At 50.7% G+C, this 25,334-nt stretch overlaps 5 non-coding genes across 5 annotated transcripts; 4 read left to right on the forward strand and 1 right to left on the reverse strand.

Moving 5' to 3' along the window:
* Window positions 1-296: 296 nt before the first annotated feature.
* TRNAK-UUU lies at window positions 297-369 on the forward strand. Its single transcript has one exon. It is a non-coding gene; the product is annotated as a tRNA-Lys (tRNA).
* A 2,216-nt stretch (window positions 370-2,585) lies between these two features.
* On the reverse strand, window positions 2,586-2,667 carry TRNAS-AGA. The gene has a single exon. It is a non-coding gene; the product is annotated as a tRNA-Ser (tRNA).
* An 8,609-nt stretch (window positions 2,668-11,276) lies between these two features.
* On the forward strand, window positions 11,277-11,348 carry TRNAQ-CUG. The gene has a single exon. It is a non-coding gene; the product is annotated as a tRNA-Gln (tRNA).
* A 751-nt stretch (window positions 11,349-12,099) lies between these two features.
* TRNAK-CUU lies at window positions 12,100-12,172 on the forward strand. The gene has a single exon. It is a non-coding gene; the product is annotated as a tRNA-Lys (tRNA).
* A 5,475-nt stretch (window positions 12,173-17,647) lies between these two features.
* Window positions 17,648-17,721, forward strand: TRNAT-AGU. Its single transcript has one exon. It is a non-coding gene; the product is annotated as a tRNA-Thr (tRNA).
* The last annotated feature ends 7,613 nt before the right edge of the window (window positions 17,722-25,334 follow it).

Below are 25,334 nucleotides of genomic sequence, written 5' to 3' on the forward strand. Positions count from 1 at the left end.
GGCCAATACCATTGAATTGTGGCCACACTAACCCTAATCCGACATGGCAATACCGATTTCAGTGCTACTCCCCTCGTTGGGGAGGAGTACAGATACCGGTATTAAGAGCCCTTTATATTGATATAAAGGGCTTCGTTGTGGATTGGTGCAGGGTTAATGAGATTTAACGCTGCTAAATTCAATATAAACTCGTAGTGTTGACCAGGCCAGAGAAAGCAGCAGGTTTCCCCTATTGTTTCCTGCTCATTTTCTTGACTAGTTTCTCCTCTGCACCAACTTGCTCTTTTGGTTTCTGAGCCTGGCTAGCTCAGTTGGCAGAGCATCAGACTTTTAATCTGAGGGTCCAGGGTTCAAGTCCCTGGTCAGGTGATAAACTACTCACCAAGATCTTACACTGTCGTGCTGGAGTCCTCTTTGATGTTACTTTCTCTCTTCAGGATTTTCCCTTTCCTCAGAAGGCCCTTTTTGTGTGTGGGTTTGAAGGGGCAACTTCCTGACAGCCCCTCTGTCCTTGCAGCCTGGAGGAATAAAGGCCTCTGGGCATAGAGCATATTCCTCCCTTGCGCACGCACACACACACACACACACACACACACACACAGCTTGCAAGGAAAACCTCACCTGCTCCTCTGCTTTGCAGAATCCAAACACAAGCAAAGCTTGTCAGGCCCCAGTGGGGATGGCAGGGAGTCAGGTGTGGGCAGACAGTGGGCTGTTGCCACAGGCAGGCACCATGGCTTAGCTGGTTAAAGCGCCTGTCTTGTAAACAGAAGATGCTGGATTCAACTCCCGGTGGTGCCTTGTTGCTTAACTTTTAGGGCACCTGGTATTGGCTACTGACAGAGGACAAAACACAGAGCTAGGTGGGCCTTTGGTCCAGCCCACTGTGGCTGTTTAAATTGGGATTGAGGAGAAGGGTGAAGAGGAGCAGGCTCTGGTAAGGGAGTGAGGAGCAGTGAGCATAGGAGGGACTGAGGGTTGGGTCTGAGGGGCACTGGGAAAAGAGGGGACATGGGTTTAGGCTGAAGAGCATCTTCATTTGGGGATCCAGCAGGACAGGGGAAGGCAGCAGGTGATTCTAATTCCTTAGGGATATTCTGTGTGTGTGTGTGTGTGTGTGTGTGTGAGAGAATCTTTGGCCAGGTCTGCACTGCAAAGTTATTTCAGCATCATTATATTGCTCAGGTGTGTGAAAAACACACAACGCTCCCTCGGTCGGTAGCTTTTGGCTGGTGCACACACTGCAATACCACGTCTGGCGACAAAACTGCCCTGTTTTGGTGACAAAATAAAACCACCTCGACGAGAGGCCTAGAGCTTTTTGCAGCAAACTTAAAGTGACAAATTGTCAGTGTAAATGCTGCTGGTCATTATATCATTATAACTGGCTTCTACCAGTATCCCATAATGCCTGCTGTGAACTCGCCTGCCCTGCAGTCCTGCTACAGAGGCTGGGCCCCTCCCCTTTCAGAGCCTTCCCATTTTTAAAAGCCCTGGGGTGTTGTTCCCCCCTGGTCAGGCACCCCTGGGGCCCTGCACGTCACACAGCTCTCCCTGATTTCAGTTGTTAGTGAGGGAGCCTCACTGCTAGCGCAGACTGGACAGTTTCTTGCATGAGAGACACTGTCCCAAAGCAGGACTAAAGTTTGGGAATAGATTCATAGCCTTAAGGTCAGAAGGGACCATTATGATCATCTAGTCTGACCTCCTGCACAATGCAGGCCCCAGAATCTCACCCACCCACTCCTGTAACAAACCCCTAACCTATGTCTGAGTTACTGAAATCCTCAAATCGTGGCTTAAAGACTTCAAGGTGCAGGGAATCCTCCAGCAAGTGACTCCGTGCCCCACGCTGCAGAGGAAGGCGAATGTCCGAGAACAATTCTAGGGGCAGGTGAATGCAGAGCAATGACACTGGAGATGCCCAGACCTCCAATAGGGGCAGCGTGGAAATTAATAATGGGAAGATCATTTGCAAAATTAGTCGTCACTGACAAGCTTTGTCTCTGTTCCTATTTCACGCTGTGGTGTTAGTTAGAGGAATCAGGACAGATTTTTTTACTATATTGATTAAACACTTAATTTTATTTAACTGAGCCAAAAACTTAATGTCACTTATTTTTTCTCTGTCCTAGCAAGAATGAATTGAATGTTGTGACTTTCTGGAAAGTGCAGCGAGATTAAATGTGGGGAATTCAGTCTCTGTGTTTGTGAGCTGATGTTTTCCTCTCACAGGTCAGTGCCTGCATTGAAATGCCAAGAGGGATCTAAGGGCTGGTGTACGCTGGGCACTGAACTGGCAGAGCGACGTCTCTCAGGGTGTGAATCCCCCCTCCCCCCAAACCCTTAGAGTTAAGGTGATCTAAGCCCTGGTTAGTTAGTGCTAAAGAAAAGGAAGAATTGTTCTGTCCATGCAGCTATTACAGGGATGGGAAAACCTCTCCAGTCACTGTCTACTCCAAAGTGCTATAGCAGTGCCACAGCAGCATTTTAAGTGTTGACAGAGTGAAAGTAGATCTGGCTCCAGTTTGCACTGTGGATGCTCAGGTACTAAGACTACAGTAATAATAATAGTGCAGTGCTTGTGTAGTTGGCAGGATTTGAACCTGCACGGGGAGACCCCAATGGATTTCTAGTCCATCACCTTAACCACTCGGTCACAACTACTTGACATACACCCATTTCCCTACATGATGATTCTGTTCTCACTGAATTGCCACTTCAAATTGCTCAGACCAGCTTCCCCAGCACACTCATGACTGCGCATCAGTGTAAGTGTGTCCTTGGCTGAACAGCGAGAATTCCTGCCCATTTCCCTTCCAGCTGGAGCAGGATGAGAGTGTGTTTGTGTGAATGACATTGCTGTAGATTGTTGTTCATTCCCCACTCCGACAATTCAGACAGTCCCTTTCCTAGTCAAATCTCCAGCACATCGTTCCAATAGCAGGGGGCAGGATTTCTCTGTGGCACTGAAATTTTTTCAGGGGGCTGGCGCGTGAACTCAGCCTTGCATTCCACCCTTGATGTTTCATGGACTAACAACAGCAGCAGAAACAAAGAGCCGAGCCAATATCTCCCTGGCAGGGATGCAGGTGCCACGTCCCCTCTGTCTGACCATCACATTGCAGGAGAGAAGGATTCACTGGAATCGAATGTCCTGGCTCAGACCAGAGACACAGGGAGGTTTCACTGTTCAAGGATCAGTGCAAAGGAAATTTTGTCTCTGTGTGAAACTGAGGTCAGAAATGAAACGTCCACATGGTGGCCCAATGCTCTAGGGAATGTGGGTGAAGGACTCGGGCTGAGAAATGATTTAACAGGGGTTTGTATCAATTTATTGCCCTGATTAAAATCTATGGCTAAAAGGCAGCAACTGTTGTTAGTACTTGTACCTGTGTAGGGACACCCCAGTGGGTGCAAGTCCATTGCCTTCACCAGGGGCAGTCGATTATTTTATCAAGGTACAAATTTCTTGGTCAAGGCCTAGGCTCCAGAGAAAACAATACACTGCTGATAAGAAGAAGGACATAAAAATTTTTTGCAGCCACCTTGGGCATAACTATGATGTGTCGTGTTTCACTCTTTATACCTGGCGCCACCTCCTTTCCCTTTAGCCTTGTAGTTGACCAAGGGCAAAGCTGAACATCTCCTCAGATACCAGGGAGTGTTTATGTCCATTCCTGCGAGCTACACAGGGGTTTGATGTTGCTGCTTTCAGTCCTCTGGCTCTGCCGGGATAAGGAACAATTCAGGCTGACACTGAACTGAAGGAGGAAGATCAGATTTTGACAGGCAGAGGGACGCCTCCTCTTAAAGGTGTTTGTCTGGCTGGCAGTCCTGGTTCCCAGGTCTCGCCCGTGGGGCTCCAGCAGTTTTGGGACCAGGTCACTCCCTTGGCCCCACCTGCTGCCCCCAGGCGCTCCCCCCCCCCGGGGCCCCGGCCGGGCAGTGGAGCTGAGCCGCCACGGCCAGCGCGCGCACGTGGCTGCCGGCCCCACCCCCTGGCAGGGCAGGGTGGGTCTGTGCCTCCATGTGCTGCCCCCGCCCCGAGCCCCTGCAGCCAATGAGATGATGCAGGGGCAGTGTCTGGGGGCAGCAGCACATGGAGGCCCCCAGCCCACCCCGCCTTGGAGCCCCAGGTAAGCGCCACACTCCTGACTCCCTCCCAGAGCCTGCACCCTCCCCCCCTGCCCACATACCCCTTCCCACTCCCAAACTCCTTTCCAGAGCCTGATCCCCCCTACACACACCCCTGCCCCCAACTCCCTCCCAGAGCCTGCACCCCCTCTCCCTCCATACCCCCAGCCCCCAAACTCCCTCCCAGAGCCTGCACCCCCTCTCCCTTCCCACATGCCCCGTCCTGCCTGCCCCCAGTCTCCCACCCAGAGCCTGCACCCCCACCCCTCTTCCTGTCCCCGCTACCCCCTGCCCCAGCCCAGAGCCTGCACCCAGCACCCAAACTCCATCCCAGAGCCTGCACCCCAGAACCCCTCCCCCACTGAAACTCCCTCCCAGAGCCCAACCTCTCACCCCTTCTGCACCCAAACTCCCCCCAGAGCCTGCACCCCAATCCCCAGCCCAGGGCCTGCACCCTAGACCTCCTCCCCCCACCCAAACTCCCTCCCAGAACCTTAGGCAGATGAGGGGCAGAGTTTTGGGGGGCGGGTTCTGGGTGGTATGAGTGATATTATTGGCCCACTGGGAGGACTGGAGGACTGGCCCTGGCCCTAAGGTAAATTGAGGTTGAGACCCTGCTTTAAGGGATTGGAGCAATGCTGGAGAGACTGACGGGCAGGGAGCTGGGGAGCTGTGTGTGCCCCAAGGAGAGTTGTTGTTGTGCTCTGGTGACACAGAGCGGGGGTGGGGAGTTTGTAAGCTGTGGTGTTTGTACAGAGATAAAGTTTACTAACCCCCAGATTAAAAACTGTTCCTGCTCTAGGCTACACATGACACTCCTTGTTGAGAGTATAGATCAGCGGTTGAATGTTTCCCTGCAGGGTAATGGGTTCCTAATGCCCTCCCTGGTCAGAGCTCCAGCACCTTCTGTACTCGCACCATGAATGTGAAGAACAAGACTCCAACCCCATCATTCTTCCCTGGCCCGGAGGACCAGAGAGATGGGCCCTTCCTCCAATCACCCTCTGCCCATCGTCCTATCCCAGTTCTGACCTCCAGACTCACAGCTCTGCTGGTGCCCCTCACTCCCAACCCGCAGCCCCTGGGTTCCCCAGCTCTAGCGGTGCCCTCACTACCAACCCGCAGCCCCTGCTATCCCAGTCCTGACCTCCAGATTCACAGCTCTGCTGGTGCCCCTCACTCCCGACCCGCAGCTCCTGCTATCCCAGTCCTGACCTCCAGACTCACAGCTTTGCTGGTGCCCCTCACTCCCGACCCGCAGCCCCTGCTATCCCAGTCCTGACCTCCAGACTCACAGCTTTGCTGGTGCCCCTCACTCCCGCCCCGCAGCCCCTGCTATCCCAGTCCTGACCTCCAGACTCGCAGCTTTGCTGGTGCCCTCACTTCTGACCCGCAGCCCCTGGGCTCCTCGCTGAGCTTCCCAGTCACTGCGCTGGTGGTGACCTCAATCCCGACCCGCAGCCCCTGCTATCCCAGTCCTGACCTCCAGATTGAGAGCTCTACTGATGACCCTCACTCCTGACCTGCAACCCCTGTAAAACTGATGAATGAAATTGTTTTTAATTGTTCACTTTATCAATGTAACTTCTGTTCACCATTCACTACACTTGTCTATATTGTAACTTCTGTTCACTGTTTGCCATATTGTAATTCAAACCCCGTTTTAAAACGCTCACTCCATTTTGTAATAGCTTCCGCCAACCTTCATTTTTGCAAACCCTGCTGTAATCTTATTAGTTTAGTTTAGATGTGTGACTGAAGTATGTATGGATGATGGAATCAACCTCCAGCCCCAGCCTGTCCTGATGAAATAAAGTTCAAACCCCGCTGGCTGAAGATGCAGACAAGAGACCTAACAAAGTAAGAAGAGGCCACCCTAAAAAGAAAAGGTCCAATAGAAGGAAGATCAATGCCAGGTCCCGGGCTGAAAGTCATGCCTGCAATTGACCGGTGATCAATCACCAAACCCAGAGGCAGTGACACAGCAAGACCTACAGACTCTGGATTCAAACTAAAGCCTACAAAAAGGATGGGTGAGAGGGGAGACTTTGGAGGGTAACATTCTGTTGCCAACATGGAAGGACATCGGTGCAGGCCCAACAGAGACCCAGCTCGTCCTTGTGCCCGGCTTTCCTGGCCAGTTACTGCCACAAGCTACGAACCCAAGCTGCAAACTCAAGCTGTCTTCGACTGGTAATCATGCAGCAGCTGCAGAACATCTGATGGGTGTTTGTGTGTGTGTGTGTGTACAGGTATTAGGTATAATGTGTGTGTGTACGGATTAAAATATTAGTTATTGGTCATAAATCAAATTGTTATCATAATAATTGTGGCATCTTTGTCTTGCCCCCTGAAAAGATCCTGTGTAGCTTTGTCTGTCCAACACTTGTGGCTTGCCCGGGCAGGCTCCAAGCAGGGGACACCAGGTGCTGCAGGGCGGTTGCCCCCCAACACCACAGCCGGGCGGCCAAAAGCAGCAGCAGCAGCGGAGTTATAGGGGGCGGGGCGCTGCCATGCGGGGCCCGTGTCCCACTCTCTGGGGCTGTGCTCCCTCTGGAGCTACCCTGCCCCAGCTCCTCAGCCTCCTGCCGGGACAGTCCCCCGGCTCTGCCCTCCCAGGTCCCAGCCGGTCCTGGAGGCGGGAGCCCTGGCTGGAGGGACCCTGGGCTGAGGCCTGGCCCGGGAGCCCCACTGCTTACCCCGACCCTGCCAGCGCCCGACCAGCTGGAGGCGAGGGGGGAGCGGGCAGTCAGCACTGGTGGGGGGGTGCCCAGGGCCGGGGCAGTAGGGGTGTGGGTGGGGGTGTGGGGGTGGGTGGGGTCGGGGGGAGAGCCCAGCACTGGGGCAGCAGAGGGTGTGGGGGGGCACAGGTGGGAGGGGGGTGAGAGCCCAGGGCTGGGGTGGAGGGCAGCCAAAAATTTTTTTTTTGCTTGGGGCGGCAGAAAGCCTGGAGCCGGCCCTGCAGGTGGGCCAGAAGCCCCCACGCTGTTGTCCTGCTGGGGAGCTCAAAGCCAGGTACTTGCCTCAGGTAAAGGAGCTTCCAGAGGACAAGCTGCCCCTGCACGAAGAGGGATAAAAGTACCTGTCAAACCCTGGGATTGAACCAGGGACCTTTAGATTGTCATGCAACTGAACAAGATTTCTGTGTATGATGCTTCTCTATCCAGGAGGTTTTTGCCGCAGTTGCACACAAAAAGGACGTCATTGGGAGCGGCCCATGAAGACAAGACTCGCTTTTGCCTGCCTTGCTCAGCTTGACTTGCTGCCTCACCCTGCTCCTGCCCTAGTGCCCGGGTTGACCTGGTGGTGGAAGGGGACTGGGGCCAGTGGCACAGGGAGGAGGTTAAGCTGGACCCTGAGCTAGACTAGACCCTGGCGGTGAGAGTCTGGCCACCACTTGCCCCCCACCCCCCACCCTGTTGTCCTGGCTTCCCCCACTGGGCGTCATTTCGGGAGGGAAGTGGGGCTTCTGCCTCCCCTCCCCGATTTTCACACCGCAGAGGAGTGTGAACAGGAAAACGAACGGCTGCTCCACACCCCCACCGGAGGACCCCGACGCCCTTAGCTGCTCCCCCTGCTCCCCCCCAGCTGTGCTACTGAGTGGAAGTGTCCTGTGCCCATCACACAGAGGTGGATTAATCAAAACCCTCTTCTGCCAGCACCAGGCCTCCTGCTTCTTACACTGGGCCTGCAAGCGAGGGGGCGGCTGGCACAGCGCCAAGAGTCTAACCTGTGAGGCAGGAGGCGGCTGACGGAGCTCCCAGAAGTTATTAAGGGACAGAGACTCCTTGATGCCCTTAGTAACAAGGGTTTGTGGGTCACTGAGGCCAGTAAGGGGGTCACTATGTCGGCCTTATAACGCTGGGGTCAAGTTGTTAGCCAAAAGGGCTCGTTCTCCCTGGAGCTTACCTAATTACACCAAGGAGGCACGGAGACAGGAAGACGAGTACCACACCCTTTATTGATCGGTCAGCTGAGCGGGTGTTCCTCTCGGCTAGTGCCAGAGAAAGAGACACACCTTACATGGCCAGATGGGCCTACCTTTATACCCCGAAACAAACAACTTAGCCTACGTTTGTCTACGTCATTTGGTTGACCTGTAGAACCTGTACATGCATCTATTAGGGGATAATTGGATACGCAGGATACATATATCATTTTGTGGGGGCTACAAGATACATCTGTTGAGGATACATTTGTCATTCTGAAGGGGACACAAGATACATCCGTTGACCCTTTGTACTAGATACTTTGGATGCATACATGTGAACGCAGCTGCATACACTTGGGGAGCCAACATATACTTGGGGAGCCAAACAAAACGGATAAGCGAAATAGCTGACTTAGGTAGATACACGGCCTTCAGTCTAATGAGTTCTGTAAGCTTTCCAACACAGTTTGGACAAGCATAACATAACTTTGGTTTACTCAGGCCTAATACAAAAAGGCTTCATTAGCACTATGATTTTCCAACAACTCCCCCCTTTGAGAATACTCACCAAACCTTTTGGCTGAGTTTTCTCACACTTTGAGGCCAAAAAGCAATGAAGCTCTGCAGAAATATTTACAACTGCTCTTTTAAGCTTAGTCACCCCCAACCCAGGAATGAATGCATGGACAAAAGAGTGGAACCTTGCTCATTTAACAACTAAGGGATCGGGGCACTGACTATAACTCAGGTAGGCATACTCAATGGTTTAATTTCCCAGATGCCTCGGTGAATAATTTAGTCCCATATGCATCCTCCCCATGGACCCGGCAGGATTCGGTATGTGGGAGCCCACATCCACCCTAACCAGTCCATATGCTTGGAAGGAGCACTGTAAAACTCCTTTGTTCTATATTGCAAAGAAGCCTTGGTGTTATTTTCCCCAAGGAAGCTGGGAGGCGTTTGAATCCAAAGTACTGGATCTTGGGAGCAATCCCCCAGAAATGGCATCTTCTACTATGACAAATGCTTTCTAGACCCATCAGTAGCAAACACTTAATACTAGTGTTTGTCTGAGAATAGAAGGAAGGGGAGTGTTTACTCTGACACCTCAGTGAGTGACACAGACAGAAAGAGCAAGGCTGTCCTGAAAGAGAATGGATCTGTCTGGAGACAAAGCAGAACCTGAGAATGAGCAACAGTGTGAAAAGAAGAACTTCAAATGTGTGTTAGGTGTTAGATAGGTTGGTCTGACAAATTTCAAGAAAATACCAATGCTCGTAGACTGATGCGGACACTGGCTGCTTCTGATCTTTTACTGAGAGTTCATTGAGAAATATTTTCCTTAACTATGTTATGGAATATTGGGTGGGCTATGAAGGCATCATTCCTCCTGCTTTCGCCCTTCGAGACAACATGGCTACATGGCATGCGGCCAGTGCTCACCTTCCAGTCAACTGCTAGAGAAGACAACACAGACAGGGATGGCAGCAGGGCAGACTGGAGCTCCGCGGAGATGGTGGGACCAGGTCTCATCAACGGGGAGGTGGCCACCCCAGCATGCACAAGGCTGAGCCAGTAAGTGCGGCGTGTGCTCCACGGTGTCCCTACTCCCTGCACATGGTGGGGTGGGGCAGTTACTGAGTTCGGTTGGTCTGGCAAATTTAGGGCTTGGCTACACTTGCAGAGGTAGAGCACTGGGAGTTAAACCACAGCAGGGAAACCGCTGCCGTGTGTTCACACTGACAGCTGCAAGCGCACTGGAGTGGCCACATTAGCAGCTCTGGCAATGCCACAGAGAGCAGTGCAGTGTGTTAGCTATCCCAGTGTGCAAGTGGCTGCAACGTGCTTTTCAAATGGGGGGCCGGGGTGGAGTGTGACAGGGAGTGTGTTGTGTGTACGTGGGGGGAGCGACAGTGTGTTTGGGGGGCTGAGAGTGTGTCAGCATGCTGTCTTGTGTGTTCAGAGAGCAGCAGACCCCCACCTCCCCTCATACACACTCACAACAGCAGCAGCATTCCACACTAATGGTTGCTTTGTCCCAGAGCAGATAAGCAGCCGGCTGTCAGAAACGGAGCTTTGAAAGGGGATATCCGCATGCCTGCAACCGATTTCAAAACAATGACCAGAGTGGGCACTTGACTTCAGGGGATTATGGGACATTTCCTGAGGCCAAACACAGTGCAGTGATGCAACACGTCGTCCACACTGATGCCCGGGTATTTCAGCAGGGCTCAGCGAGCTTTATGCTTCTCATGGAGTTGGATTACCAGGAGCGCCCAGCTGCAGAGCCCAGGTGCTCCATGTGCCTTGCAGTGTGGACACCTCAGGAGTTAGGGCACCTGGGCTGCTTTAATGGGCTCTAACTTGCAAGTGTAGCCAAGCCCCTAGACTATGTCACTTGTGTGACTTACTTGTGCTATTGTAATAAATACAATAGACGTGCAATGGTCAGAAATTGCACCAGCAGAGAAGTATATTAAAGGGAAACCCTAAGGAAATTAAGAGTTTAAATTATCCTCCACATGTCCCGTCCCACTAAAATGAATCCAACCCACAGGGCACGTGGGCAGAAGTATCGGTGTCAGGATGCTACATTGTTAGCACAGTAAATGAAGCTGCAAAATAAATGATGTTTAAATGACCTCACTCTATTTTTTACAATCCGGTGTTAAGAGGTAATAGATACAGATGGACACCAGGCAGGGTCGTTTGGAGGATGAAGCCTTTATGCTTCCATCCCCCACCACTGTCAAGTTTTAGCCAATTAGGACAAGTCAGCAAATAAGAACAACCTCAGTTTTCAGTAACTGCTGCAGGTAGCAAAGTCCTACAGGGAGCAGTTTCTGGCACTACACCTGTGCAGCTCTGCTCCCCGGCTCTTCTCGGGCTCCTGCTCTCTCCTTAGCTCTGCCCCACTCTGGCCCAGGCAGTTCCAGCTCCCACGGACGATGGGACCCCCTGGCCTGGTGACTCCCTCATTACACTGCCTGGCCTGTCAGTGCGGCTAACTTGGAGCTTTGGCCTCTCCCCATTGCCCCTGGGGACTGTCAGTCTCAGGGTCCTGATTTCCCATTGGCCCTTCCCCCTTCTACTGGGACTGGGAACTAGCCAACCAAAACCCCCACTAAGTTTTAGTAAGGGGCCAACAGTCCCTTACATGAGCCGGCCCCATGAGGGTCACTGATGGCCAGAGAAGGCAGCATGAGTTGGTCCCATGGTGTAATGGGCAGCACTCAGGACTCTGAATCCTGCAATCTGAGTTCAAATCTCAGTGGGGCCTTGTGGTAAAGCCCTGGAGCTCACACTGCTCCACTTCCCTGTCTCTAGCTCTGCAAGAGCCATTTTTTCCCCTCCTGCTGGATGGGTCAGGGCTCTAGAACTGACACCTGAGGGTTGGGATTCTCACGGCTTCACCTGGTGCCCACAAGTCTGGCACTTGCCACTGTGCTTGAAGGAAGCAGGGCTGGGCAGGTGGGAGCCCAGCACCTCTCCTCCTCTGCGCACCTAGAGCAGAGGCGGCTGGTGCTGACAGCTCCAAGGGAAGGCTTAAAAGCCACAGAGGCCAGGGCAAGAGGAGGAGAGGACCATGCCTATGTGTGGCCAGCAGACAGCCACAGGGCCAGCCTGCTCCCTGCTGTGCTGAACCCCACTGAAGGCCACCCACAGACCGGCATGCAGGGCGGCTGCTGATGTTTCTCAGGTCATCTGCTGAGGGAGCCGAGACTCTCTGGGCACAAGAAATTAAGTTCCCAGCGACAAGTGAGACTTAACTGTATGGAGCCAGGTGCAGGGCTTTGGCAGGGAGGCTCGGGCATTGGGGATTGAGGTGCAGCGGATGGACCGGCTGTCTAGGCACAGAGATTTAGTCTCCCTGAGGAGGAGGAGGAATCCTGCTGACAGGCAGTGGCTGTGCAGAAAAAGAGGAGGGGTTCCTGGGACTTTTTTTGCCTCTCTTTTGCCTGCCTGCTCGCTCTTGCCTGCACACTGGGATAATCACTCTTGTGGTGAATGGTGAAGATGTTTCCTAACAAGCCCAGGTAGCTCAGTTGGTAGAGCATCAGGCTCTTAATCTGAGGGTCCAGGGTTCAAGCCCCTGTCTGGGTGCTCAGCTTTTAAGTTGCCTTGTGTGCCAGGAGCCAAACGCTGTTCACAGCCACACAGGGATTCCCAGAAGCTGTGGCCATTTCCTGGAAAGGTTCCTTTCCTTAGCAATCAGGAGAGAGGCCACATCCACAGAAGCAGGCCTAGAACATGCAGTCTCTGGGTGGCAGGAAGTGCTGTGGGGCCAGGTGCTGAGAAAGCCCAGAGGGGGAGCAGCAGAGGTGGGGGGAAGGGAGAGAGAGAAGCAATGAGAACAGAGCACAAGTGTAAAGGGGGCATCTGGTCTGGCTATTGTGGCAAACTTCCTGGTTTATACAAGACCCTGGTGGAATTGGCCTGTGGAAGGATCTGAGTCCCCACCCCCTTACCCAGAGGCTGCCTGACCTCGAGGACTGTTAGGATACAGAGATTCAGGCCTGTCTGCAAAGGCCTGTACTTTAAGAATTTAGGTGTATTTTTATCACTTAGCTAGTTATAAAGATATAAAAGAGAGAATAAAAATCACTGTCTGTCTGTGTAATGGCCTTCTCTTACTGTGACAGTCTGAGGCCTGGTTCTTCGGCTAAGCAGCAAAGGCAGCCATAAGCTGGGAAGTGTATGGTCACATTCACACATTCCCAACTAGTCACATTGAAATAAGGTGCTATTGGGCTGTGAGGAATACAATCCTGTCCTGATATTCCATCACCTCCAGAGAAAGGGAAACTTAGTTTGGTAGCATCCTGTCTGGCAAGAACTCACTTATCAATAGACACAGCTGGAAAACCCTTATGGTTGTACAGATGTAGTTGTGAAATCCTCCCTTCTGTATTGTTTTGTATGTTTATTTGCATGGTCTCTGTCTGGGTCTGTGATTGTTTCTGTCTGCTGTATAAATAATTTTGTTGGGTGTAACCAGTGAAGGAGGTGGAATATAACCATGTTACAGTATATTAGGACTGGCTAATCTAGAGAAGGAGTGAGGGTGCCAGGCGGCGCGGCGGTCAGGGCCATGTGGTGAGTGTCCCGCTGAAGCGCTGGCCACCCCCCTTCTCTCTCCCTCCGCTCCCTCCCCTTCCCCCACTAGACCGGGCGCGCACTCTGCAGCACAGGGAGTCCCTTGGCTAGGGTTTTTTTTGTTTTTCCCCTGCTTTGCTGGCCGCGCCGTTGTTTTTCCCCCGACCCCCCTGCTTTGCTGCTCCAGCCCCACCGTTTTTGTGTTGTCCCCCCCAACTTTGCCACTCCAGCCACGCCGTGTCCCCGCTTGCCGCTCAGTCGCGCTGTATCCCCACACCCCACTTTGCCGCTCCACCCTGCCGTTTTCCCCGCTTTGTTGCTCCGGTGGCCCCACCCCATTTTTTTCTTGGGGCGGCAAAAAAGCCAGAGCCGGCCCTGCCCACACCTGACTCCCTGCCATCAGCCAAATGAGCTGCCCACAGGTTCTGGCAGCCACAATGAGCCATTTGGTGTGAGAGCCCAGACCTGCCCCTGTCCCAGAGGGAGGGGGGTCATCTGTGACAGGCTGGAACACTGACCTATCAGCTCTTAACACCCAAACTTTCAGTAATTCTGTTATCAGTGTAATTTAAACAGCCAGACTGGGCTGGACCAAAGGCCCATCTAGCTCTGTGTTTTGTCCTCCGACAGTAGCCAATACCAGGTGCCCCAAAAGGTGATCAATAAGGCACCACTGGGAGTTGAACCCAGGATCTCCTGTTTACAAGACAGGTGCTTTAGCTAGCTACGCCATGGTGCCTGCCTGTGACAACAGCCCAGTGTCTGCCCACACCTGACTCACTGCCATCCCCACTGGGGCCTGACAAGCTTTGCTTGTGTTTGGATTCTGCAAAGCAGAGGAGCAGGTGAGGTTTTCCTTGCAAGGTGTGTGTGTGTGGGGGGGGGGGGGCCAGGTCTGCACTACAAAGTTGTTTCAGCAGAATAATATTGCTCAGGTGTGTGAAAACTCCCTCGGTCGGCAGCTTGTGGCTGGTGCACACACTGCAATGCCACGTCTGGCGACAAAACTGCCCTGTTTTGGTGACAAAATAAAACGACTTTGATGAGAGGTCTAGAGCTTTTTGCAGCAAACTTAAAGTGACAGAGTAGACGCTGCTGTTCATTATATCACCATAACTGGCCTCCTCCAGTATCCCACAATGCCGGCCGTGAACTCGCCTGCCCTGTATTCCTGCTACAGAGCCATGGGCCCCTCCCCTTTAATCGCGCTGGGAAGTTCTGACAGCTGAGCCTGCTGCTCTGCTCCGGCAGCCAGGAGCAAATCACTGCCGTGGATGCTGCTCTCTCCCGCCCTGCGAACACAGAGCAGGGTGGCGGGAACTTCCATACATTGTGGGGGGGGGGCACCGGCATCCGAACTGTGATGCCCCCATGACACCCCTTCCCTCGAGGAGGCTCTTACCTTCTAAACAGAGACGGCTGTTTTCTTGTAAAATCACTAAAAGGGAAGAAGAAAACTCGAAAGAGGTTCCTCCTGGTGCTCACGTCCGTTTACCCGAATACTCTCTCAGTCCTCAAAGAGAGACCTGGAGAAGGAGACTTGCTGAAGCAAAGCCACAGGGGTCTCTGAGGTTTCCCTGGCCCCTCGCCCCTGTCCTGCCTGGCTGATGTCAGCATCTCTCTGTGAGGTCACCACCTCCCCACCACCTTTGACCAATAGTCTGAGGTCCTGCAAAAGGCCTTTGTGATGTCACTGCCACACCCCTCCCTTGCTGTGCTAATGTCCTGCCCCTGGCCAGGAACTTTGGAGGTTTGAGCTACTCCCTGTAGATCACCCCACTCAAGGAGCATTCGTTCTAGGCAGCAAGCCGGCTAGACAGGAAAACATCAGACGCTGCTCCCAATGCTACACTCAGTTTTTCAGAAATTAGTCGACTTTATGGCCAGAAGAGACCATTAGAGCAGCTAATCTGACCCCCTGCATATCACAGGCCTCCTGTATGACACCAGAGCTACTTTTGGAGGCAAAAGCAACAAAGAATCCTGTGGCACCTTATAGACTAACAGACGTTCTGCAGCATGAGCTGTGGGTGAATACCCACTTCTTCAGATGCCTTTCTGGAATGTGTTGGAGGCAACACATTCCAGAAAGGCAGCTAGTCTTCATTGATTGACGTCAAGAGATGGAGAATCCACCACTTTCCTTGGTAGCTTGTTCCTGTGGTGAATCATCCTCGCTGTTGAATATTTGTGCCTTAGTTGTAATATGAATTTGTCTCTTTTCACCTTCCAGCCATTGGGTCTTGTTATGCCTTTCTCTGCGAGATTAAAGAGCCCTTTCATACCCAATCTTTTCTCTCCATTAAGGCCCTTCAACACTTCAATGAAGTCACTTTTCATTCATGAAGGACCCCCCGCCGCCAAATTGCTGCCGAAGACCCAGAGTGGAAGTATCTCCGGAGGCCCGGACCCCACAAGAGTTTTCCAGAGCTCCCGGAGTTAGTGAAGGGACCCTGCTCCAGGAGCCCCAAAAAACTCTTGTGGGGCTCCCTGCGGGACCAGGCAAATTGCCCCACTTACTCCACCATCTGGGCAGCCCTGATGGGACCTGGAGCTGCTGTTATTTCAGGACTCCTGTGAGACCTCAGCTGGTTGGTTTGCACTCTGCTCTTGGGACTCTCTCTCCTCCTCCCTCTCTGCTGCTCTCCTCCCCTAGACATTGAACCCAGCCCTTGCTGCTGCCAACACCAACTGGCAGAAGGGCCTATAAGTCCCCTGCCTGAGGGGAGGCCAATGCATGTGGTCGGCCATAAGCAATATGATATTTTCTGTCTTATTCTCTATCCCTTTCTTAATGATTCCCAAGATTCTCTTTGCTTTTTTGCCCGTCGTTGCACACTGAGTGGATGTTTTCAGAGAACTATCCGCAGTGACTCCAAAATCCTCACTTGAGTGGCAACAACTATTTTTGGCCTCGTCATTTTATATGTATAGTTGGGATTATGTTTTCCAATGTGCATCACTTTGCATTTATCAACAAATCTGTCATTTTGTTGCCCTTTCACCCAGTTTTGTGAGATCTTTTTGTAACTCTTCACAGGCTGCTTTGGACTTAACTTTCCTGAGTATTTTTGGATCATCTGCAAATTTAGCCACCTCGCTGTTTGCCCCTTTTTCCAGATCATTTATGAATATGTTGAATAGCTCTTATCCCAGAGGCCCTGGGGGGCACCACTATTGACCTCTCTCCATTTTGAAAACTGACCATTTATTCCTACCTTGTAACCAGTTATTTACCCATGAGAGGACCTTCCCTCTCATCCCACGAGAGTGTAATAGAGCAGAATAGGGCTTCCTTGGGAGGGGGAGGAACTGAGAATATATCAGGGGTCGTGCACATTTATTGTCCTGGTGAAAAGTGTGTCTGATACTCAGTCTTTGCTGCTCCTGCCGGCTGTGACTGCTGAGGACATTTTCCTTCTCTGCTCCAGGGTCTCTCTTCTGCCAGATTCTCAAAAGTCAGGCCCCTGCAGACTATGGCAGAGCAGTTTGGTAATAGGCTGCAGGACTCACCACGTAAGAATGTAACTGCTGTAGCACCTGACTGTCCATGGGCCAAATCCTGCAGCCCTGGATAACCTCCCACTGATGGTGATGGGACTTGAGCCTTTGTAACTAGCTGCTTGTACCTGAGGTCTCAGTTATGGATTAAACTGGTGGCAAACACAGCTTCAGCCAAAGAAGAGAAGGATCTAAGTGAAAGAGCAAAGCTGGCCATCTGGGAGCTGCTGCAGTCCCATCACCACAGCTGGAAGGGAGAAGAGGAAAACTCCCAAAGTCCTGTGAGCAGCCCTGAGAAAAGGAAGTTTGTCAGTGAGATCAGTCGCAATAACTGTGAAATGAAGGAGTGCTTTCTCCTCTGTGCCGACATGGCTGAATTGTGTTACTTTACTGTGAGAATAAGCTTTAAAATATCCTGCTCTAATTTCAGGATCAGTCTGTAATCATAACTGGACTCTGTGGGAAGTGGCCTCTGGATAGTGATCTTTGGGCAGAGCTGGCTGAAGAGCCTTCCTACCCACCAGGAGATCCTGGCTTGGCCTGACAGTTCTTCCTTGCTGAACCTGGCTTTTTTTTCAGGCTCCTTTCTTTTATTTTATTTCTTCTAATGAAAAGAAAAGACCTCACTGCACAATCCTTGTAAGTGCTTGTTCAAGACACAGAGACCCTTCCTTGCAGCTAAGTCTTGGAAAGCATTAAGTGGTACGTCTGGAGCTGATGGAAAGGTTACCATGACTCAGAGTTGAGCTGAAGCTGCTGTGACTGAAACACAGAGCACTAATCAGTATCTGATCACAGCAGCTTGTGGGAGAAGTGCATGTTAGAAACCCTCTGTCAGCTCAGCTGTGGCTTTCTGTGCACTGAGCCAGCCTGCTCAAGGTCTGCAAGTCTTGAGGGAAATGGGGCACATTTTTACTTTGGAATTTGAAGGTGTAGTCTTGGACCATCAAGTGGAGTGGTTGCAAACAGCCTGTTGGGGAAGGCACCATGGCTTAGTAGGCTAAAGCGCCTGTCTAGTAAACAGGAGATCCTGGGTTCAACTCCCAGTGGTGCCTTGTTCTATAGCTTTTGTCTCCTCTGCTCACATTTTCCTGTGTCTTCCTAGGAAACAGAAGAGACCTCCCTTGACAATCCAAGTAATTGCTTGTGAAGAAAAAGGCTTCTTTCCAACGGAGCATTGGAGAGAATCAAATCCTCAGTCTGGTGTTGATGAAAAGGCTATTGGCATTGGCAAGGAGGTTGCTTCTGCTGCAATTTGCTGTGACAGGAGACCCTGTGTTGTGCGGCCATGCAATTCACTGGGGATATCTGTGCACAGAGCCCCTTCTAGAGGGTTCTCTGCAGGGCTTGCAGGAAATGGAGAATGACTGTCCTTTCACTTTTCATGTTATTGTTGATGAAAAATGGAGCAGTTCGGGGAGAAGTCCCAGAGCGTGGCACCATGGCAGAGCTTGCCAAGAGAGCTGCTGGATAAAGAGCAGATTCAGGATCCAGCATCCAGTGCTGCCTTGCTGAACGTGCCTCCTCTTGTCACATTTTGGTCAATCTTTTTTGTTAACGGAGAAGCCCGACTCTGGCTAGCCATACAAATGCTTGCAAAAGAAACGGGTCTTTTTGCTGACAACTGTCAAAAGGAGGCTTTGGATAAACATGGAAACAAGGTCAAGGTCACTGTAACTCATCTTGCATGTGCAGCTGTTGAAGCTACAAGGCAGAGCACTAAGCACAGTATTACCACGGCTGGTCACAGCAGGATCTGTGTGGTGGGATCCGCAGGGTACAATCCCAAACTGTGGAACTGCTCTGTCCTCTTATCTCTCCAGCCTGGGCTGTGTCTTACAATGCTGCACTAGTGACAAGCAGCAAAACCCCCTCCATGTGCTGTGATCACTCAGCCAACAACATGCAGCAATGCACCCAACTAAGTTGCATGAATGCTCTATAAGCCACTCCTCAATTATGCGTAGAGATACCAGCATATCTCCCAGCCTCAGCCTTGCACCTCAGAAATGTACCATCTTACACTGCTCAAAACCTCTTGAAATGTGCAAGCTCATTAATTAATTCACCCCTTCCTCAAAAAGAAAGTGAACATGCACCAGCCATTTTAATCTGACCAGCGTTCCCAAGAACTTTGGACAATTTCACAAGTAAGTTTAAAACATTAAAATAAGTTTATTAACTACAGAACTCCACCAGAGAGGTCCTTTGGGGCCATCTGCCTGTCCCAAGTCAGGGTAAAGGAGGAGGGTTGGGCGTGGGGCTAGCAACTCCACCCTGTAAAAATCAGCTTGCTACAGAAACGCCAACAATAGAGTTAACAGAGACTTTTAGCCTAGAAAAAGAAGGGTCTTCAACTCGAAGATGCATGACGCTGGGTGGTGAAAGCGCGAGGAAGCCACTAAGCCGATCACCCTTCTTGCAGCCAGGAGGATTACCATCGGCACATGGAACGTGAGGACCATGTACGAGTCAGGAAAGACGGCGCAGGTTGCAGCAGAGATGAGGAGCAACAACCTGACCCTACTAGGCATTAGCGAGACAAGATGGACGCAAGCTGGACAGAGACGACTGTTGACAGGAGAGCTGTTGCTGTATTCAGGACATGAAGAGAGCGACGCACACCACACACAGGGAGTAGGCTTCATGTTGTCCAAGCAGGCACAGAGAGCACTGATTGGTTGGGAGGCACATGGTCCCAGGATCATCACAGCATCCTTCAGAACTAAAATGAAGAGGATTAAGATGAATGTTGTTCAGTGCTACGCCCAACCAATGACAGTGAAGAGGAGGACAAAGACTACTTTTACAACAGACTCCAGAAAATATTAGAGTCTCTCCCAGACAAAGACATTACCATCTTTATGGGAGACTTTAATGCCAAAATTGGACCTGATAACACAGGATACGAACAAGTCATGGGGACCCATGCTCTGGGAGAGATGAGTGAGAATGGAGAGAGATTTGTGGATCTGTGTGCACTTAACAACCTGGTCATAGGAGGCAGCATCTTTCCTCACAAACGGATCCACAAGAGTACCTGGGTACGCCAGCAGGCATGACAGAAAACCAGATTGACCATGTCTGCATTAGCAAGAAGTTCAGAAGATCCTTGCAGGACGTTAGAGTTAGAAGAGGAGCAGACGTGGCGTCCACCATCACTTAGTGGTGGCCAGATTGAAGCTGAAGCTGAAGAAGAACTGGATAGACGCGCCAGACAGAAGAGCTAAGTACAACGCCAACCTTCTGAAGGACCATAAGACCAAGGAAGATTTTGGATTGACGCTGAAGAATAAGTCTTCAGTACTACAGGATCGGTCTGAAGAAGAGGAAGACAGTGTACTCAACAGATGGCAGAAAGTGAGAGACACACTTAGGTCAGCATGCCAGGGAAGTGCTTGGAATTAAGAAACACCAGCAGAAAGAGTGGATCACAGCAGAGTCCTTGACAAAGATAGAAGACAGAAAGAAGAAGAAGGCAGCAGTCAACAACAGCAGGACTAGAGCAGCAAAGGCCAAAGCTCAAAAAGAGTATGCTGAAGCCCACAGAGCAGTGAAGAGGAATATTAGGAAGGACAAGAGAGATTATGTGGATGGACTGGCAGCAGAAGCAGAGCAGGCAGCATACAGCGGTAACATGAAACAGCTGTACGATACTACCAAGCGACTGTCTGGAAAGTTCAGCAAGCCAGAACGTCCCGTTAAAGACAAGCAGGGAAAGTCTATAACAGGAATAGAACTACAGATGAACAGATGGGCGGAGCACTTTGAGGAACTCCTGAACAGACCAGCACCACCAAATCCACCAGACATCGACCCAGCCAACGAGGACCTCCCAATCAATTGTGATAAACCAACCAGAGACGAGATCAGAAAAGCCATCACCATGATGAAGAACAGGAAGGCGGCTGGACCTGACGATATCCCAGCAGAGGCCTTGAAAGCAGACCTGGATGCTTCAGTGGAAATGCTGTACCCCCTCTTTGAGAAAATATGGGAAGAAGAAGTGATTCCGGCTGACTGGAAAGAGGGATATCTCATCAAAATCCCCAAGAAAGGAGACCTCAACAACTGTGCCAACTATAGAGGAATCACACTCTGTCGGTGCCAGGAAGGTCTTCAACCGAGTCCTCTTAGAGAGAATGAAGGATGCCGTCGATCCACAGCTACGAGATGAACAGGCAGGTTTCCGCAGAACAGATCATGCACGGACCAGATAGCAACGCTCCGCATCATAGTCGAGCAGTCTATGGAGTGGAACTCCTCGTTGTACATCAACTTTGTTGACTATGAGAAAGCATTCGATAGCGTGGATCGAGAGACCCCATGGAAGCTCCTTCGGCACTATGGCATACCAGCAAAGGTGGTCAACCTGATCAAGAATTCATACGACGGCATACACTGTAGAGTGATCCATGGAGGGCAGCTCACAAACAGCTTCCAGGTGCGAACCGGAGTCAGACAAGGATGCTTGTTGTCATCACTTCTCTTTCTTCTCGTCATCAATTGGATTATGAAGACATCCACTTACAAGCGTAGGAATGGAATCCAATGGTCATTGTGGACCCAGCTTGATGACCTGGACTTTGCCGACGACCTTGCACTCCTTTCGCACAGTAAACAGCAGATGCAAGAGAAGACCAACGAATGGCAGCCACGCCATCACAGGTTGGCCTCAACATCCACAAGGACAAGACCAAGATCCTTAGGATCAATTCCATCAGCAACGACCCAGTCACACTGAATGGAAGAAGTGCAGTCCTTCAACTACCTAGGTAGCATCATCGACAAGCAGGGTGTCACAGACGCAGACATCAAAGTAAGGATTGTTAAGGCAAGAGCAGCCTTCTTACAGCTCAAGAACATCTGGAGCTCCAGAGAGCTGTCTTTGGCAATAAAGATCTGACTGTTCAACTCCAACGTGAAATCAGTCTTACTGTATGGAGCTGAAACCTGGAGGACAACCAAAACAACCACCAGGAAGATCCAGACCTTCATTAATAGCTGCCTCAGAAGGATTCTCCAGATCCGCTGGCCAGACACCATCAGTAACATCCACCTCTTGGAGAGGACCCATCAACTCCCAGCAGAGGAAGAAATTAGAAGGAGAAGGTGGGGCTGGATAGGACATACACTACGCAAGCAGCCCACCAACATCACCAGACAGGCCCTGCAGGGGACCCCCCAAGGCAAGCGGAAGAGAGGCCGCCCAAGAAATACCTGGCGACGCGACCTTCCGGTTGAGAGCAAACCAATGGGCTATACCTGGAACCAGCTAGAGCGAATGGCCCAGGATAGAAGACTATGGAGATCTGTGGTTGGCGGCCCATACCCCGGTTGGGGTGACGGGCATGAATGAATGAATGATTAACTACAGAAAGATAGATTGTAAGTGATTATAAGTGTTAGGCAGAGAGGTCAAAGTTGGTTACGTAAATGAAAATAGAATCTTAGTGTGACATTCTAGACCTTTGGGGGAGCGGGCTGTAACCCCCATATTCCTCATTTTCATATAATCATGATCTTACATATAGAGCATGGCTTGTATGGTATCAGAGGAAAGGATATGATCTGCTGATAGTCATTTCTCTACCCATCTATGTATACCATTCATGCATATGAAGTTACGAGAATTGTGTAGTATGGTTGTCACTACGCTGTAAGTTGGGGGAATCAGCCATCACCTGCATGAGACCACAGGAGGGGAATTGCTCAACCTTGCTTGGAGAGATGCAGTGATGCTCACCTGACTCTGAAGAGGGCCACAAAGCCAATGGGGAAGGAAGGACATGATAAAAGGAGAGACATTCGCCATGCTTTATCTCTCTCTTCCACCTCCACCTACAGACACCACCACACCAAGCGACTGAGGAGCTGATCAAAGGGGAGACCCCGGCTGAAAAGCAACCAGCCAGCCTGTGGTGAGAAGCATCTAAGTTTGTAAGGGCACTGAAAGGGTTAAGATCAGCTTAGAATGTGTTTTGTTTTATTTCACCAAAACAGTGAGGAGTCTGGTGGCACCGTAAGGACTAAGAGATTTATTTGGGCATAAGCGTTCATGGGTCAAAAACCCACTTCTTCAGATGCATGGAGTGAAAACTGCAGATACAGACATAAATATTTATTGGAACATGACATGAAGGGACCTTACAAGGGGAGAACCAGTGTTGAAGGCCAATTCAGTCAGGGTGGATGTGGTCCACTGCCAATAATTGATGGGGAGGTGTCAATACCAAGAGAGGGAAAATTGCTTTGGTAGTGATCCAGCCACTCCCAGTCTCTATTCAAGCTCAAATTAATGGTGTTAAGTTTGCAAATAAATTGTAACTCTGCAAATTCTCTTTGAAGTCTGTTTTTGAAGTTTTTTGAAAGGCTACTTTTAAATGTTAATGAATGTGAATGTGTTAGTGAATGTGTAAATGGATTATTGCTTGTGCAAGTCCCATATGGTCTAGTGGTCAGGGTTCTTGTTTTTTACCCAGGTGGCCTGGGTTCAATTCCCAGTGTGGGAAAAGTCCAGAGCTTTTGCTCAGAGGGGAGGCAGGAAATGAAAGGAATGGGAAGGGATCCTGCCAGCAGGGGAGTTGGACAGTGTTCAGAGGGGATCCCAGAAGTGGGGATGGGGGGCAGACGTCTGAAGGGAGATCAGGGAAGGATCCCAGCTGTGTGGGAGAGCACAGGCCTGGCATGGGGAGTGGGAAGAGTGACTCTGTCCCTCTAAACTCACCATCAGCAGACTCGGCAGGACTGGAAGAAGTACGATTTGTTGGTGAATGTCAATTTCTGTGTAAACACACGACCCAATGGCAAAATATTTCCATCAATAATAATCAAAATTGACAGATGGGCAAAGTAAGAAACATGCTGCTTGAGAACGTGTCCTGTTCTAATCCTATAGGGGTCCCTTCTGCCTTAGGCACCACCATGTGGGCGTTTCATTTCCTCCCCATTTTCACACAGAAACACAATTTCCTTTACATGGATCCATGAACAGCAAAACCTCCTGTGTCTCAGAGAGCCCTGATGGGATCCTTCTCTCCAGTCCTTCCTCATCAAGCAGCTCAGTGAATGGGAATCTTAGAGTCCCCATGGTGCTTTACAGATGTGAACACAAAGAGACATTTGCAGCTACGTAGAATCATAGAAGATTAGGGTTGAAAGAAACCTCAGGAGGGTGTTTCATTGCATTGGAGACGTAGCCTAATGTTATGTCTACACTGTGATTAACACACCCAGGGCACCTGTCTCAAAGCCTGGGTCAGCTGACTCAGGGTTATGGGGATCGGGCTGCAAGACTATAAAATTACAGTGCAGACAAACGGGCTTGAGCCCAGCCTCTGAGACCCCACGAGGGGGGGAGGTTTTCTGAACCCAGGCTTCAGCATGAACAAAAATATCTGCACCACAGTTTTAGCCCTCAGCTTTACGCCCAGGAGCCCAAGTCTGATGACCGAGGCCAGCCCTGCTGCCATCTTTATCCCAGGAGAGATGGACTCTAAGGGTACGTCTCCATTGCAGTGTCAGCCCAGGTGTGGCACGCTGTGCTCAAAGCAGCACCCTGCAAGCTCCCATATTCACCACTCTCATATAATGATGAGATGGTTTGTACAAAGTCTGCCTGGTGAGGTATGATTTCAAAAGTCTTGATCTGTTGAACATTAATATCGTGTTGGATTGTGTGTGTAGCATTGGTTGGGAAGTTATGAAGTTTTGCTCTGTGTGTGTTACTGAGATATGTTATGAGGTTGGGAAATGCCCCCCACCAGCCTTTCAGGTGTGACAAGGAGGAGCCAGACTCGGGCTGGCCCATTGACGGGATCCACACTCCCAAGGACTATCCCAGGAACCGTGTACAATGCAGACTTCTCCGAGATAGCACAGCGACAATGGACACTGCTTGACTCACATCGTAGCAAAGGAGCTTCCTAGCAAGTTAGAAGAAACTATGAAAGAGGGGAAGAGACATCATGACTTGGCCTCTCTCCCCCACAACTCAGCAGCTGGAAACACACCTGGAGGACAAAGACTGAACTGAACTGACTCAGAAATCAGAAGAGAATAATAACAATAATACTTGCAAACCAAAGTCCCCAACCAGACTAGTATTGGTTTTTCAGCAGAAAATTTTCAGTTTGAGGAATTTTGTTTTCTCAGTCAGACCTTGCCAAGGGAAGCAGGAGAAAACGTTTGAGTTGCCTCCTTCAGAAAAGCTTGGCCTGGACACTAGCTCTGGTTCACTGCTCTGGCCTTGCATGGGTTGAGGGTATTTTAATAATTTGGGCAGGTCCCAGGGTGTTTGGGGGAGATGATGAGGATGTTCCCTTTGGAGAAAAAAACTAAGAAATACAGCACTAGAGAATTTTTTTTAAAGAAATCTGGGATTTAGACATTTTATTTAAAGCAAGGGAGTTCTGAGTTTCTGTTTGCAAGAAGCAACATTGTTTGATCTGTCACTGTACCAAAAGGGGACATGGTTGTCTACAAAGGAGAGGTGATGACTAAATGCATCTGATGAGGATGGGATTTGAACCCATGCATGCAGAGCACAATGGATTAGCAATCCATCACCTTAAATACTTAAATACTAAGCGGAAGCAGGGCTGAATGAGCTCCCCCTCACATCTAATGAGGAGCTGGGGGAAAGACTTCAGGAACAGACCGTGTTTGC

This window comes from Mauremys reevesii, linkage group 23 (genome assembly GCF_016161935.1).
Source record: "Mauremys reevesii isolate NIE-2019 linkage group 23, ASM1616193v1, whole genome shotgun sequence".
NCBI classification, from domain to species: Eukaryota; Metazoa; Chordata; order Testudines; family Geoemydidae; genus Mauremys; species Mauremys reevesii.